At 40.4% G+C, this 18,309-nt stretch overlaps 1 protein-coding gene across 2 annotated transcripts in view; it reads right to left on the minus strand.

The window, feature by feature from the left end:
• Positions 1-2,291: 2,291 nt before the first annotated feature.
• Positions 2,292-18,309, minus strand: part of LOC137095197 (nuclear migration protein nudC-like) — a 118,472-nt gene continuing 102,454 nt past the window's right edge. Inside the window, exons 8-11 of one of the 2 annotated variants that reach the window (XR_010908805.1) lie at positions 4,126-4,247; positions 3,758-3,885; positions 3,081-3,272; positions 2,292-2,655 (exon numbers count right to left, since the gene is read on the minus strand). The gene's annotated coding sequence lies outside the window, so the exon portion shown is untranslated. Of the gene's footprint in view, positions 2,656-3,080; positions 3,276-3,757; positions 3,886-4,125; positions 4,248-18,309 lie in introns of both variants that reach the window. The other variant, XR_010908804.1, reaches the window with a different exon arrangement.

Here is an 18,309-nt window from a genome sequence, read left to right on the forward strand (position 1 = left end):
GACTGGTTCAATTCCATAGTTGGTGGAGTTCAGAATGCTCTTTGATTGTAGGTGAACTATAAATCCCAGCAACTACAACTCCCAAATGCCAAAATCAACCCCTCCAACCCAGGTGTCTTATTGGGTATATGTGCCATATTTTGTCCAGTGAATGAAAATACATCCTGCATATCAGATATTTACATTACAATTCATGACAATATGAAAATTACAGTTATGAAATAGCAACGAAAGTAATTGTATGGTAGGGGGTCATCACAACATGAGGAGCTGTATTAAGGAGTCACAGCATTAGGAAGTTGAGAAACACTGTTTTAAATACAATGGGGGAGGAGTAGGAGTAAGGATGAGCCCCCGGTGGCGCAGTGGGTTAAACCCCTGTGATGGCAGGACTGAAGACCAACAGGTCGCAGGTTCAAATCCGGGGAGAGGTGGATGAGCTCCCTCTATCAGCTCCAGCTCCTCATGCAGGGACATGAGAGAAGCCTCCCACAAGGATGATAAAAACATCAAATCATCCAGGAATCCCCTAGGTAACGTCCTTGCAGACGGCCAATTCTCTCACACCAGGAGTCACTCCTGACACGACAAAAAAGAGAGAGAGAGAGAGAGAGAAAAGGAGTAGGAATCATACAGCCTCAAACAAACATTCCATTTTATTTTTATTTTAAACTGCTTTGCCTCTGAGAAAGGAAGAGGGAAAATTCCCCTCCCCCTTTTCTCAGAAGGAAAGGCAGTTTATAAAATCTGAAATGATGCTCTTGAAAGGACGGAAGATCCAAGTTCCAGAGACCTCAATTTCAGGTTTTTAAAAGTGCCTTGCTTTGGAGAAAGGAAGGAAGGCTGTGTGACTATTATGCAAAGAATACAAAAATATAAATTTTACCATTCCAAAAATGGGGGTGCAACTATTATGCGATGAAATATGGTAACGGAAATGTGCCACAGTGTTATGTTTATATTCTTATTTAGGTTTATGTTCATTATACTTAAGTTACTTCTGAATAGGAATTTGAATGTAATCCTCATGTCTATACTGAAAACTATGCCTTCTGTTATTTTTACTTATCTAAAATAAAGTCAAAAAGAGTATCATGGTAAAAATGATCAACAGGTGTTGGGAACCAATAGGATCAATACTTCCTCAATCAAAGCAGTTTTTGTTTTGAAACCAGGCTGGAAGCAGGACTAAAAATTGGTGTAAATACTGTATATTGTTTATTTTATGTCTGATATTTTGATTTTGATTTATGATTTTACTTTATTGCACTGTGTTTTAATCTGTGTTTTTCCGGGCTTGTCCCTTTGTAAGCCGTCCCAAGTCCCTTCGGGGAGATGGAGGTGGGGTATAAAAATAGTTGTTGTGGTTTTATTATTATTATATACTCGAGTATAAGTTGACCCAAATATAAGCCGAGGCACCTAATTTTATCACAAAAAACTGGGAAAATGTATTGACTTGAGTATAAGCCAAGGGTGAGAAATGCAGCAGCTACTGGTAAATTTCAAAATAAAAATAGATACCAATAAAATTACATTAATTGAGGCCTCCATAGGTTCAGTTTTATTTACATAAAACTGTAATTTCAGATAAGATTTTCTAACTCTGATTAAACCATTATTCTAACCTTCTTAAATGTAAATGTGCTTACGTATGTTTCCAATAATAATAAGAGTAAAATAATGTAAATGTAATAACAGTAATAAGAGAGTAAAATAATAATTGTAATAATAATAAACAGTAAAATACTAAATGTAATAATAATAAATATAGAAAAATAATAAAATAATAGAGTAAATTAATTATAATAATATTATAATAAATGGAGTAAAATAATAAAAATAGTAATAACAGAGTAAAATAATAATCTTGACTCAAATATAAGCCGAGGGAGCTTTTTCAGCCTAAAAAAAGGTTTGAAAAGCTCTGCTTATACACAAGTATATACAGTAATTAGTGTCAGCCTAAATTGCATAGAGGTGACATGGTATAAACTGCTTCAGTACCATGAAATGAAATGGGAGATTTGGAACCTTTCAATAGCCCTTCATAACCAAGAGATCTACAGCTGGGTGCTTTAGGAAAGACAGGTTGTCCATTGGTTTTCCTGGATCTCTCATTAGCTGTGCCTCCTTCAGGGTGAGAATTACAACATCCTGAAAGGGACTCCAATCATTTCTGACAGCACAGCTGTAAGCCCTGTTCTAGCAGATCTCTTGAAACAGGAAGTGGAAGGACCCAAAGAGTAAGTTGTAAGTTTTAGCTCTTTTTTAAAAAAAGTATCCATAAATACATATCTGTTCACCATGTTGGTTTTTTTTGAAAATAGTATTTGGTCCAAATGTTAATTACAACTGTTATTAAAACACACACACACACAAATAGAATACATTTTTAAATGCTCTGGCAAAAGCACAAGTCAGTCCTTGGTGGTAGCCTCTCAGGACAAATCAGAGTTCCGGTGAAAACTATGAATGTCATGGGGAAAGTCCACATCTTGCTGATACTTCAAGCCAATTGGTAGCTGATGCTGAAGCAGCTGCTCTTTTCCATCCTCTGGATGGGGGTCATCATAGATGGTGGAAATCAGCGGACAGCCATATTGTTGAGGCTTCTTGGGTTTGACAAAACTCTGGAGCTTCTCACCATGGTACCTAGAGGAAAGGATAGAAAGAGTCCCAATTTTCAGAAACACGGCAAAGGCAAATTGTGTTTGTCCTGACAACCAGAGGACCCAGTTCATTTTAGATGTAATAGATGCAAGTCACACAATAGTCCACAGATGTGAGATCACTGAGGCCCATGGCTAATAAGCAGCCCGAGGGTGAGGTTTAGTGTAGTTCTTGGTCCACACACACTGGTCCCCAGATTTAAAGTATTGTCTCTGTAGTTAATGTGCAGTGGTTAGCCATTAGATTGTAAGCATATTCTTTATCCTTTGTTACATTCTCTTCAGCAGAGATAGAGAGCTCAATAGAGCCATTCTCTGTCAGGCCCTGATCATCGGACTCCAAGGTGGAGTTTATTCCCTCTAAGTGACCCCTAGAACGGTCCATAAAGGAATTAAGTTGGGACTTACATGAAGGGTCCTTATTTGGTAGTAGGTCTGTGATCTTGCGTTGTTTGGGGAGGGTCTCATCATTTTCTTGATTATTTGGAAGATTAGTTCTCTGGGGCTTCTGTTTCCCTCTTATTTTCCTGTTGGAGCCGCTCTTTCTTTTGGTGTTATCCATTTGGTGTTATCCATTAAATCTGGTCTCCAGATTTAAAGCTTCTTCCAAAAATAATATAATGAGGAATTACGTTATAATAAAATGTGGGCAATAAAGACATCAGAATGGTTTTTTGAGCCCCCATATATGTCAGAAATATTAAAAATTAACTAGGTATTTTTAAGGTGGCAACCGATCACTTATAGCTCCCTGGAGGGACAGTGGGTTAAACCGCTGAGCTGCTGAACTTGCTGACCCATAGGCTGGTGGTTTGAATCTGGGGAGCGGGGTGAGCTCCCACTGTTAGGCCGAGCTTCTGCCAACCTAGCAGTTTGAAAACAAGCAAATCTGAGTAGATCAATGGGTACCGCTTCTGAAGGAAGGTAATGGCGTTCCATGCAGTCATGCTGGCCACATGACCTTGGAGGTGTCTATAGACAATGCCGGCTCTTTGGCTTTAAAATGGAGATGAGCACCACCCCCCAGTCGGACATGACTAGATTTAATGTCAGGGAAATCATTAACCTTTTTACCCCTCACTTACCCCAAGCCCCTTTTGCATTTGGGTTTCTGCTCATCACTAATCAGTGCTTCCAGCACCTCTGAATTGCTGCTTCCCAGACCAAGGCCTTCAGTCCAGCCCTGTTTCTCCATCACTTTCCTGCCGATGCCCTGAAGAAGGAAGAAGAATTTCTAAAGCTACTGATTCAAGAAAATAATAATAATGAAGTTCTATCTATATGCAGTCAGTATCATTAGAAGAAGGGTGGTTGGAATGCCACCCTTTTTATATTGAAATCAGTTTTCAATTCTTTTGGTCTAGAAAATGAAGCAAGCTAGGTTCTTCAAAATCTGCTGTATTAGGAACATTGAAGGACTTTCCCCATTGCTTCACACAATTTCAATTCTTACCTTGGTATATTTTTCAAAGTTCCCAATTGTTTGTCCCGCAACAGACCTATCTTCCAAACCATCCTGAAGTCTCTGCTCAAGCCGCATCTGGACAAAATCGCGAGTGTCCTTATCACCATCATCTGGAATGAAGAGAAATTCCATATCAGTCTCTGCTCCAGGAAAAAAAGCCAAAAGCTATGAAACAGAAAGATAACCTATAGCTCAGTGAAACCATCCCTACGTCAGTGCTAAAAGATTTATTAAGCAAGAATCCCTGAAATCGGAGGTTGGAGCCCAAGACAGTCAATGGGACAAAGTATGGGAAGGCTGTATCATTGCAGTATACTGGAAAATGTTTCAGACACCAAATGGTCTAACAACTGCAACATTCTTAAAAGGAGTCTGGTAAACAACCAGGTATGGTCGGCTTGACCTAAAAAAGGTAAAAACTCTGCCACATACACACTTTAATCATTAACAGAAATCTTATATAAGAACAATTCTGGCAGGATCATCACGACCCCCAAATATTTGTTTTTACTTATATAACTATTAACCTTTATCCTATCTCCAGATGACATGTTTACGTGTTCCCAATTTTCTTAGATCTCTTAAATGAATCATAACTTTATATATGTTTAACATAAAAGTTGTTCAGAGCAATTTCCTTATTAATTCTTCTGTAATTACTTTCGTTAAGTTCTCCCAGAATTGGGGACTTCCGGTTGACGACCGCTTAATGGAGGACACGTTTCTGTGAGCTCCCAAGAGCTTAGCGCAGAAGCGGCTTGGTTTGAAGGTTTTGGGGATTGTAAATCAGCCCAACCTCCACTGGATGGACAGAAGTCTGAGGAGGCAAGACCCTAGGGTGCCATCGGCCGACAGCATCTAAGAGGTGCCCCCCTCAAGGGGACTCCCAAAGACGCCCGGCAACGAGGCACAAAAGGGTGGACACAAACCAATTGCAGGAAGCATCAAAGCTTCCCCAAAGCTCCATAGGTCACCGGCACAAATAAAGAAAGAACCATATATTTTCGAATCGAAGATACAACAAAGCAACGGTAATCCAAGATTTACAGCTGGCAACGAAGGAACGGAGGAAGAACAGATTAACGGATGCAAGACAACGGCTTCAGAGAAACCAACTAAGGTAAAAGAGATGAAAACAGAAATATATAAATAAAGAGAGAGAGGAAGGAGAAGGAGGGAAGGGGAAAAACAGCGGGACAGTACGATAACGGAGAAAGAGTGAAGAAGAGAAAGAAGGAAAGAAGGGAAAGAAGGGAAAGGGGAAGGGAGAAAGGGAGAAATATAAAGAATACAACGGAGGGCTCAAAAGAAGGACCCCAAGGAAGCGAACGGAATGGAGAACCAAAAGGAACGAAGAAGGAGAACCCAAACTAAATAATCATAGCCCGGTAGAGCCAACACAGTGGCTCCCTCCCCTCAGGGGACAGCATAACCAGGGCTTCAAGGGGACAGTCGACCGACCCCCTCAAGGGCCGGCCGAAAAGGCCTCTAAAGGCTCGAGGTATAGCGGGCTGTGGAAAAGTGGGTTCCAAACGCCAATCTGGAAACACTCTCTCCTACTAGTTTCCCCACGCCCCTCCCCCTTAAATAAGGAAGAAAGGCAAGGAAAGAGAAGAAGAAAAACTCTTTAACCTGCAGAAGAACTTCTGAGTTTCACAACCTAAAGAATTTAGAGCATAAGAAGAGGCCCTCATTACCCCCCCCTCCCCCCTCCCCCCTCTAGCGAAACCTAAACACAAAAGATAAGAGAAAAGCGCAGTCGCTTGACTGAGCTTGAGTTGGAGACAGTGACCAGGACTTGGCTGGCAGCCAGGAGGCGAATATAGGAAACAGAAAGGGGCAAGGCTCAGCAGAGAACCCCAACCGCGTGGCCGCGAAGGAAAGCTAAACGGCTGATGTGAGTAGGATCCTCTCGCAAAATCTCACGAGAGAGTCTGAGAAGACGCGAAGGCCAGAAGGGACGTAAGGAAGTCGAACAAAAGAAGACGGAAGAAGGGCAAAAGTGAATATAGGTGTATATATATATATATATATATATATATATATATTAGGGCTGGTCAGTTTCGTTTCGTTAATTTGTAATTCGTTAAAAATTCGTTATTTTTTTTGTTAACGAAGCAATAACGAACCATTCTGGAGCAACTTAAAAACAAAACGAATTTTTCAATTCGTTTCGTAAATGCTTCATATTTCGTTATGTGTTCGTTATTGGTTTGAGGTCGTTTCGTTATTATTTCCACATGTCTGGGGCACGTTTTATAGTTGTTTTCTGTTTAATTAGTGAAAAAAAATTATAATATCACACCAACAGTCAACAACAGAGGGAGAGGGAAGCTTCGGAAGTTTTTTTAGCGTATTGCGTGATCGCGGCCGCCATTAAGTAATCGATTCGTTATTGTTTCGTTATTGTTTTGTAATTTTTTTACCATTTATGAAATTTCGTAAATATCGAACTTTTTTTAAGGAAAATTTCGGAATTCTTTTAAATATCGAAACGCAAAAAACCCCAAAAAACGAATCGATTTTAGAAACAAATTTTTCCGTTGTTACCCAGGCCTAATATATATATATAGAAAAGCGGCAGGAGTAGGCAAGAACTTAAAGAAAACAAGAGATTTAAAGAAATGAAACAAAGACACTGATAATAATAATAACAAAAGGAAAATAAAAAACAAAAACAAAGGAAAGTTAAAGAAGAAGAAGCATATAAATAAAGAAAAATAAATAATAATAATAATAATAATAATAATAAATTAAATTTAAATTAAATTAAAATAATAACAAAAAATAATAAATAATAACAAAAAATAATAAAAAATAACAAAAATAAAAATGGTAGGCACCATGGCAGTCCCCTCGGTCTTAAGGTCCTGCTGATCAATGCCAGATCCGTTAATGGTAAGACCTCTGCCATTCAGGACTTGATTCTGGATGAGAGAGCGGATCTGGTATGCATCACGGAAACCTGGCTGGATGAGCTGGGGGGAGTAAATCTCACCCAGCTGTGCCCACCGGGTTTCAGGGTGCATCAGCAGGCCAGACAAGGGGGGGCGGGGAGGAGGGGTCGCAGTGGTCTTTCGGCAATCCATCGCTGTGGCCAGATGCGCTGTACCGCAAACACCTGGGTTTGAGTGTGTCCACCTGAGGGTGGGGAACCGTGACAGTGTGGGGTTTCTACTGGTGTACCGCCCACCCCGCGACCCAGTAGTTTCCCTGTCTGAGCTAGCGGAGGTGGTCTCCAATTCGGCCCTGATCTACCAGCGCTTGGTGGTGTTGGGAGATTTTAACATTCACGCTGAGACCTCTTTGTCTGGCGCAGCTCAGGATTTTATGGCCGCCATGACGACCATAGGACTGTCACAAATTATATCAGGACCCACCCATCAGGCTGGACATACTCTTGACCTAGTTTTTGTGGCGGACAGTGGAATGATCAGAGTGGAAGAACAAAACATCCTTCCAGTGTCATGGTCTGATCACTATCTGGTCAGCTTTAGGCTCGCTGCGACCCCCAACCTTTGCAGGGGTGGAGGACAAATTAAGATGGTCCGCCCCAGGAGACTGATTGATCTGGATGGATTCCTGAGGAATCTTGGGGTTCTTCCTGCCATGGAACCTGGCGATCCTGTTGACGCCTTAGTCGACCTTTACAATAGGGAGATATCCAGGGCGATAGACACGATCGCTCCCGAACGCCCCGTCTCGTTGCGTCATGACAGGCCGTCTCCTTGGTTTACCGAGGAGTTGGCTGTGATGAAGCATACGAGAAGGGGGCTAGAGCGCAAGTAGAGGAAATCTCGGGACGTGTCTGATCAAGCACGGGCTAAGGTCTCCCTTAAGGCATACTCCGTGGCTATATGGGCGGCCAGGGAGTCTTTCACGACCGCCCGGATAGCGTCTGCAGCAAATAGGTCATCAGAGCTGTTTCGGGTTGTCGGGGAGCTCCTTCACCCACCTGTGGTGGACGAGATCTCTGACGACCCAGCAGCTTGGTGTTGCGATTTCGCGCACCATTTTGCAGGCAAGGTTGCCCAGATACGTCTTGAGCTTGATTCCAGTTTCATCGCAGTGCCAGAGGAGGTGACTGAGGCATCTGTTTGTCCAATTTTGTGGGATTCTTTTCGGCTTGTTCTTCCTGAGACCGTGGAGGAGGTTCTTGGGGCTGTGAGGGCGAGCACTTCGGCTCTAGACCCTTGCCCATCCTGGCTCATTAAATCTGCCAAGGAGGTGTTGGTTGATTGGTTTGTGTTGATCATTAACACATCGTTGGAGCAAGGGATTTTTCCATCTAACTTGAAACAGGCTGTGGTTCGCCCACTCCTAAAGAAGTCGTCCCTTGACTCTACGGTGCTGAACAATTACAGACCGATCTTCAACCTTCCTTTTTTGGGTAAGGTGCTGGAGCGGTTGGTCGCCTTCCAGCTCCAGGGCTTCCTGGATGACATCAATTACCTGTATCGGGCACAGTCTGGTTTCAGGCCTGGTCATGGCACCGAGACAGCCTTGGTCGCCTTGGTGGATGACCTCCGTAGAGGACTGGATGGGGGAGTGTGACCCTGATGGTCCTCTTGGACATCTCAGCGGCTTTCATACCATCTATCATGGTATCCTTCTGGGTCGGCTCTCTGGGATGGGCCTTGGGGGCACGGTTCTGTCGTAGCTCTGGTCCTTCCTGGAGGGACGAACCCAGATGGTGAAGCTGGGAGAAGCCTGCTCAGACCCCTGGCCTTTGACCTGTGGGGTCCCGCAAGGCTCTATTTTATCTCCCATGCTTTTTAACATCTACATGAAACCGCTGGGAGAGGTCATCTGGAGTTTTGGAGTTGGGTGCCATCTCTACGCAGATGACGCACAACTCTACTACTCTTTTCCACCTAATTCCAAGGAGGCCTCTCGGGTGCTAGACGAGTGCCTGGCTGCTGTGTCCATCTGGATGAGGACGAACAAGCTGAAGATCAATCCTGACAAGACAGAGGTCCTCCTGGTCGATCGCAAACCAGACCGGGGTATAGGGTGGCAACCTGTGTTGGATGGGGTTACACTCCCCCTGAAGCCACAGGTCCGCAGCTTGGGAGTCCTCCTGGACTCATCGCTCACGCTTGAGGCTCAGGCGTTGGCGGTGGCCGGGAGGGCTTTTGCACAACTGAGACTTGTGCGCCAGCTGCGCCCGTACCTCGCGGAGGCTGATCTGGCCGGGGTGGTCCATGCCTTAGTCACCTCTAGACTGGATTACTGCAATGCGCTCTACGTGGGGCTGCCCTTGAAAATGGCTCGGAAATTCCAATTGGTCCAACGGGCAGCAGCCAGGATGCTAACGGGGGCCCCTTACAGAGAGAGGTCAACCCTTCTGTTTAAGGAGCTCCACTGGCTGCCGTTTATTTTCCGAGCCCAATTTAAGGTGCAGGTGCTTACCTACAAAGCCCTAAAACGGTTTGGGACCACCCTACCTGCGAGACCGCATCACAGTCTACGAACCCACACGCTCACTCCGGTCATCAGGAGAGGCCCTGCTCGTGATCCCGCCTGCATCGCAGGCGCGTTTGGTGGGGACACGGGACAGGGCCTTCTCTGTGGTGGCTCCCCGCCTCTGGAATGCCCTCTCGAAAGATCTCAGACAGGCCCCTACCTTGGCGGTTTTCATAAAGAACCTGAAAACCTGGCTGTTCCAATGTGCCTTCTCAGATTAGGAACCCCACTACCAAAGCCCAGAAGCACTTTAGTAGAGTTAAGATCACCCTCACTGCACACTGCACTTATATTTTAATCGCATATCCCTCCGACACTTCAGCACTTTTAATCCTGTACCCTACTCCTGGCTGGCTCAGTTTTTAATAATGTCCTGTTGTACTGCTACTGCTATTGTTTTCTGCTTTAACTGTTTTATTTGCTATGTATTATATTGTTGTATTGTATTGGGCTCCGGCCTGTTGTAAGCCGTATCGAATCCCTTGGGAGATGCTAGCGGGGTACAAATAAAGTTATAATAATAATAATAAATAAATAATAAAAATAAAGACAAACAACTGGAAAAATAGAGATTCAAGAGAGGAAAATATACAATCAAATAAATATATAAAAGGAGGAGAAGCAAAGGAGGTGTGAACAAAATCCTCCCTTCTGCTATATTAGCAAAACCCCACTGGCAAAGGTCCAAATAATACAGAGAAGGAAGAATACTCAAATAATCAAGGAAAGCCAAAGAGAGAAAAAGAGAGAAGGAAAATAAACAAGCAAGTGCAAAAATGACAACACAAAGTACAAAAGGGAAAAGTACACTTCTGGTCAAAATGCAAAACCAGGTAAAGAAAGACTCTCTGACAGAAGAAACAGCACTCAATCAGATACTGGCGGAAATTATCAAGATATCAACTAAACAGGACACTCAACACAAAGAATTACAAGAAGAGATCAAAAGTATGAAAACAGAGCTCAAAAAGGATATAAACAAACTACAAGAAGATCTAGATAAAATAAAAAAAGAAAACCAGAAAGTAATTAGTACCCAAGGAAAAATGGAAAATAGAATAAGCAAACTAGAAAGCATAAACCAAAAAATCCAGCAACAAACAGAAATGATAGAGAACAGAGAATTGGAATATCAGCTGAGAATCAGAAATCTAGAAGAATCAAAGGAAGAAAATGTGAAACAAATAATGATTGAGCTACTGGCAAACCTAATGGAAGTTAGTACGGAAATAATAGGCAACGACGTGGACCGGGTGTACAGAATAGCTACTGGATATGCGAAAAAGCACAAAACCACAAGAGATGTGGTAATAAGCTTTTGTCGAAAAAGCACTAGGGATGAAATTCTTAGAGAAAACACAAAAATAATAATATAAAATAATAAATCCATGTTTATAAAAAAATCCATGTTCTATAAAGAGAAAAAAAAATAATCATGAAGGAAGTTACCCAGCAAACATTAGCTAAACGAAGAAAATATACCTTCCTAACCGAATAATTAATTAAGAAAAAATAAAATTTAAATGAGAAAAAACCGAAGGAATCACCGTAACACTGAACGACACAAAGTACTGGTTAAACACAGAAGATAAGGCAAGAACGTTCTATATGGAGCATATAAAAACCAAAGCGCAAGAAATCCCACAAAGAAAATTCCATAGCAATATAACAGGAAAGGAGCCAAAAAGACAAGAAAGACCAGAAATAAATCAGGAAAGTAGGAAGGACCCGACGGACGGAGAAGAAGAGGAAGGAGGGGAGAAAAAATTTTGCACCCCATGGAAGGCTCAAGAGGAAAGAGAAAACAAAAGATTAAGGGAGTTTTCACCCGAAAACTACCAACTGGTGCCCCCGCAAGAAATCTTGCAATGGGAAATGACGGACAACGATCATGAATATAAGGATATATTTTAACAATATCATAAGGATATATTTTAACAATATCAATGGACTAAATTCACCTAACAAGAGGAAAAGAGTCTTCAACTTCCTGAAGCAAAAAAACCCGGACCTGATTGCATTGCAAGAAACACATATCGCAGGCAAACATACGAAACATCTAATTCATGAAAAACTAGGAAAAGAGTTTTATGCCTCATGCTGTAAGAAAAAGAGAGGTGTGGTGATTTATGTGAAAGACTGGCTTAACCCAAAACAAGCTTTCAAAGACATGGAGGGAAGATATATTGGCTTTATAATTGAAATAAAGAACCAAAAAACGCTGATTTGTAATATTTATTCACCAAATGGGGCAAAGGTAAAATTCATGAAAGAACTAAAAAGAGAAATAGATAAGCAGAATTGGGATGAACTAATAATCTTAGGAGATTTTAACAGAGTGATAGACGCAGCTTTAGACAAATCCCAAAACAGAGCAAGTGGGGAAAAGGGCACCAATAAAAGAAGCCAGTTACCAAAAGCATTTACACAACAATTAGAAAAATTAAATTTATTGGATATATGGAGACAACACAAAGGAACAACCAGAGATTACACACACTACTCGGGAAGACATAGCTCATGGTCAAGAATTGACATGGCATGGGAGACAAAATTTCTAAACTTAAAAATCAAAAAAATAAACATACTAGCCAGAACCTTTTCGGACCATTGTGCCGTGGAATTTACATTCAAAGGAAAAGAAATAGTTTTTAGATGGAGGCTAAAGGATCACTTACTGAAAAAAGAAAACGACATTGAAAGGAACAGGAAATTATTAAAAGAATATCTGGAATTAAATAAGGGAGAAGAAACCTCAAAACCCACGCAATGGGAGGCCATGAAAGTGGTAATGAGGGGGTACTTAATCCAACAGGAGGCGATAAATAAAAAGAATAGGCACAAAGAAACAAAGGAAATACTAGAAAAACTTTTTAAAAAGGCAGAACTATTAAAACAAAACCCCAAAGACCAAAAAATAGTTCTGATCATAAACTCACTTCAAAAACAACTACAATTATTGCAAACAGAAAATTTGGAGAAACAAATGAAGTTTGCGAGAGTAAATTACTTTCAGAACGCAAATAAAATAGGTAAGTGGCTCGCAAACAAAATCAAAAAGAAAAAACAAAAACATCTGATAACCAAAATACAAGTGAAAGAAAAGACATGCACAAAAGAAGATAGCATTGTAAATGAATTTATCAAATTCTATAAAGACCTTTATAAAAAAACAGAAGTAGACGCAGAGAAAACAACAAAGTATCTATGCGACCTAAACATGACAAAATTAACAGACAGAGAGAGAAGATAAATGGAAAGATCACAATGTATGAAATTGATGCGGCCATTAAAAAATTAAAAAATAATAAGGCACCAGGGCCAGATGGCTTCACCACCATTTTTTATAAAACCTTCAAAAATGAAATAAGCCCCCTATTTCAAGAAATTGCCAACAACATATTAGAAAATGAAATAATCCCAATGTCCTAGGAGAAGGCAAATATAACTATAGTACATAAAGAAGGGACAGAACCAACAGAAATAAAAAACTACTGCCCGATTTCATTATTAAATAATGATTACAAAATTTTTGCAATAATTATGGCGGAGAGACTAAAAGAATTCCTGAAAGAATGGATATCAAAAGAGCAATCAGGTTTCCTCCCTAACAGACAACTGAAAGATAACACAAGAGCACTAATAAACGTAATTGAATACTATGAAAAGCCCAATGAGAAAAAATTAGCACTGCTCTTTGTGGACGCAGAAAAAGCGTTCGACAAAGTTAATTGGGATTACCTGAAATTATTAATAAAAGAAATTGACATGGGGTATCATTTTAGAAATTCAATTGCGGCAATTTACAAAAATCAAGATGCCACATTAATAATTAATGGTCAAGCGACAAAAAAATCAATTAGGATCACCCAAGGTACGAGACAGGGATGCCCCCTCTCCCCACTGCTTTTCATTCTAGTAATGGAAACTCTGGTAAGAAATATAAACAAAGATGCAAATCTGAAAGGTCCAAAAATTTTGAAACAACAATACAAACTAAGAACTTATGCAGATGATGTTTTCTGTTTCATTGAAGATCCAATGAATACGATAAAGGACTGGTTAAAAAAGGTTGAAACTTTTGGGACTCTGGCTGGGTTCAAACTAAACAAACAAACAAAAAATAATAGTTAAAAATATAGATGAGGAGACAAAAACCATACTACAACAAACAACAGGGATTCAAATAGTAAACAAAATAAAATATCTGGGAATAAATATTACAAAAAGCAATGCAGCGTTAATAAAAAAAAACAATTATGAAATTCTGTGGAAAAAAATCCAAAAAGATATGGAAAGATGGAAAAGCCAAAACATATATTTTCTTGGACGGATCTCAATAGTAAAAATGGTGATCCTCCCGCAACTCCTATTCCTATTCCAAGCCATCCCTGTAATTCGGAATAACTATCTGTTTAAAAAATGGAATCAAGATATAATAAAATTTATCTGGAAAAGCCAAAAACCAAGAATCAGCATGAAAATATTAACAGATGACAAAAAAAGAGGGGGTTTAGGGTTACCAAATATTAAGATCTACTATGAAGCCTGCAATTTAGTAGCAATAAAAGAATGGACCACTCTAGAAAACAATCAGGCATTAACTTTAGAAGGACATGACCTCAGAGTGGGGTGGCACAGTTATCTGTGGTATGGCAGAAGGAAAATAGAGAAACGTTTTAGTGACCATTACATCAGGGCAGCTCTAATAAAAACATGGGAAAAGTATAAAACTAGATTTTTCAGGAGCACCCCATTATGGATATCACTGATGGAAGCAAAACATAAAAGAGAACTAGGCGAAGGAAACTGGTTAACCTACCGTCAAATACTGGAAAAAAAGGAAGATGGAAAACTGGAATTGAAGCCCTATGAAGAACTTAGGAAATTAAACGGGAAAATTACATGGTTAAATTACTTCCAAATTCGAGAGGGATTCAGGGAAGACAGAAAATTAGGTTTTAGCCAAGAAAAAGGAATATGGGACACCATCATGGAGAAAAACAATAATAATAATAATAATAATAATAATAATAATAATAATATATAAACAATTACTACTATGGGACACGGAAGAAGAACAAGTCAAAGAATGCCAAGTGAAGTGGGCTAAAGATATAGGGCATAGTATCCTGATGAGTCAATGGGAAGAAATTTGGACCACAAAAATTAAATACACCATAGCCAGTGATCTTAAAGAAAACTGGTACAAAACTGGTATTATATACCAGAAAAAATAGCGAAGTTTAAGAAAAACATATCAGATAGATGCTGGAAAAGTGGAAAAGAGCTAGGCACATTTTATCACCAATGGTGGACCTGCGGAAAGATCAAAAACATTTGGAAAAAAATTCATCAGGCTACCCAAAAAATTCTAAAATTAAATTTCCCTCAGGCTCCGGAAACATATCTCTTAGGGATACAAAACAAAACCAAAATGAATAGAAATCAAGAAAAAATTCTCTTTCTGCTGAGCACAGCTGCAAGATTGGTACTTGCCAGGATGTGGAAGCAAAAAGAAACTCCAACTCAGGAAGATTGGATAATAAAAGCATTTGATATTATCCAAATGGATAATCTATCCCAAAGAATCAACGGCACAACTAGAAGAACTGACTGGACAGACTTTGAGGACTATATATAAAAAAGAGGAATACAGATGGTAATAGACTTGGCTTGCATTTAATAAAAGGAAAGAAGAAAGAAAAATTGTCAGCATACGGAGGAAAAATGATACATGTTTTTATGGAACAACAAAGAATCTTGGAACACCACGGTTTGGGACTGGGCACAAGGGTGGAGGGCTCTCTATGGGACGTGGCTTAAATGGACTCCATGTATATATTCCTATCTTTTCTTTCACCTTCTCTTTTACCTTTTGCTCTCCTTTCTTCCCCCAGTCTCACTCTTCACCTCCCCCTTCCCCTTTTCCCCAATCTATCTAGTACCGATCTGTAATAAAACTGAAAAATGCAATAAAAATCTATATATAAAAAAAGTTCTCCCAGAATTGGATATCAAATAAAACGTTTCTGAAATTACCTGCTATTTACATCAAATAGACAGGAGATGGCGCTCTCTCACTATATGACCTTAGATGTTTCAGTCTCGGATCAATAATATCGATTTACCTTATACGCCAGGTCTCTGGCGTTCAATGTTCAGCCTAAAGTCAACATTCGGCTTATGTAAATACTGTCAAGAGTCATCATGACCTCCTATTGATTCATGTTTTGTTAGCTTTTTCTTATTTTGCAAATTCCCATCTTTACCGTCAGGTATGAATCTTTCCGATATAATAATTATTTTTAAAATAATTATTTTTCTCCTAACGACTACCACAAATATACACATAAAATACAGGTAAGCAAATATATACATTAACAAATAAATGGTGAAAGGCCATGCAGTTGTTAATCCCAACATGGGAAGTAGGAAATGATTTCTGTTCATACCTAGCAATAGAACATTACAATACAAAGTGTCTTTTTCAGCTCAGATGAGACACTGAGATGAGGGAGGGTTGAAAGGATCACTGACATGTGTGTTACATCAACACCCAGTAGCTCTGACTGACCATGGTCTATCCGAAGGCAGGATGGTCAACACACACACTCTACCTTGAATTGTGCTTGGAGTATTAAAAGGGGACACTGCAAAATCTTGTGATGCTCCATTCCAGCCAGAAAGACAAACTGAATACTTTTACTTGCACTAAGAGAAAGTTTGTATAGTGTATGCTATGCCAACTTAATCTTTCTACATCCCAACCATCATAAATGGAGACATTTAATTAAAATACCTTTGTCATAGTAGACTAGCACCCACGTTGGCAGTCTTTAGGAAAAACTTGAAGACCTGGCTATTCCAATGTGCCTTTCCAGAATATGATAACCCCTAGCACTATGTCCCTGTAGCACTTTACTAGTGTTTAAGACTCTCTGCACATTGCACTCGCCCAGAATTCCAACATACCACCTCTCACACCCAGCACTTTTTAATCTGTACCCATCACTGGCCCGGCCCTGGTTTTATTGCGTAATAGTGTAATGTTTTGTTATAACTTATGTTTTTAATTTGCTTTGTATCGTATTGTTATTGTCTGTTGTTGTGTTGAGGCCTTGGCCTTTGTAAGCCGCATCAAGTCCTTCGGGAGATGCTAGCAGAGTACAAATAAAGTTTAATAATAATAATAAATAATGCTCATGTCTACATCCCAGTCATCTGCTGTCTGCTCATAAAAATCTGGCCAAAAAAAAAGTGACATGTGAACCCATGAGTCTGTACCAGCTAAACATTGCTCTTGTGAGCAGCACAATCATCATGCCCAAATGATTTAGGGATTCTGCCAATGTTTGGATCAGCATTTTAACACTGCCTGGCTTATCTTGAACAGCAGTGAAAAGAGGAGCTGGGCAACCCTGTCTGATTGCCAGCCAATCATTGAGGGAATGGAGGGATGGTGGAAGGAGTAAAAACTGAGCTTTGTATCTGAGAAGGCAGATAGGGGAGTCAGGTCCGAGATAGGGAAAAGATTGTGTAGCAATAGGGAAGAGATGACACAGAGATAGGAAAAAGCAATAATACAGATAGGCATGAGCCAGAAGGCATCTCCCTCCCAGTGGGCAACGGAAGTCAGTAAGATCATAATACATTGACCTCAGCACCAAAGGATCTGAGAGATATAGAGGTAAAAGCAACATCAAGAGATATATGCCAGGAGCAGTTTTCAATATTTCAGATCACTTCTCTAATATTTCCTGAAACTGCATTAACCAAAGGGCTTCTGCAAGCTGACTGAAGGCTGCATCGGGGTTAAAAAGAATTCTTCAAAGGTTGTTATGTCTTTAGTTGTTACCTCCTCCTCCTTCTTGGTGCCAATACTATGTATCTGTATAGAAAACCAACCCAGAGCCTCCCTTTTCCCATTTCAGTTCAATCTCCTCCTTGTAGAAGCGCTCCTTGATTCGTTCCCGGCTTGTGACATCTTCATGCAAAGCCTCGTGTCTCTCCCACTCTTCACATCTATCATCATCTGCTTCCAGTAGCAAAGAAGTGGGGGAACAGAATAACAGGACATCTAAGGTTGGATTCAGTCTCCTTTAACCAACTCCTCCCTTTAATAATTCTAGTGGAGGAAAAGTATTCCTAATCAGCCAGATGGAATGGGTTGGTCAGACAATACTTGGGTTGGTCAGACAATGACTATAGAGAGCTTTACCCTCCCTGTCTTGCCATCATGGCCTCTGTCTCTTTGTATGACCGTAGAATACCAGGCCCAAGCAGGATGGCAGCTAGCTGTTCAAGTCAAGCTGTTTTTAAGGTATCTTTGGCATTAATGTGTCTTAACTCTCTGTCAGCTTGGGGGAATGTTTGATTGCCTTCTTTTGGAACAAGGAACCTCACAGAATTAATGTCCATGCTGTTGCTTTGAGGAAAAGGTAACAATTTATTAACAGATCTTCAGTCTGACTCTGCCCAGGCACTAGCTTGATTTCCCCACAACTAAGTTCAACTAAGCCCTAAAAGGTTCTGGCCCACCTTATTTGTCCAAACGCATCACCCCTTATGAACCATCTAGGACCTTAAGATTATCTGCTCTCGTTACTACCTTCGTCACAAGTATGTTTGGCGGAGATGAGAGACAGGGCCTTCTTGGTGGTGGCCCCTCAGCTGTGGAATGCCCTCCCTATAGATATTAAATCG

The sequence above is a fragment of the Anolis sagrei genome, chromosome Y (genome assembly GCF_037176765.1).
Source record: "Anolis sagrei isolate rAnoSag1 chromosome Y, rAnoSag1.mat, whole genome shotgun sequence".
Lineage (NCBI taxonomy): Eukaryota > Metazoa > Chordata > Lepidosauria > Squamata > Dactyloidae > Anolis > Anolis sagrei.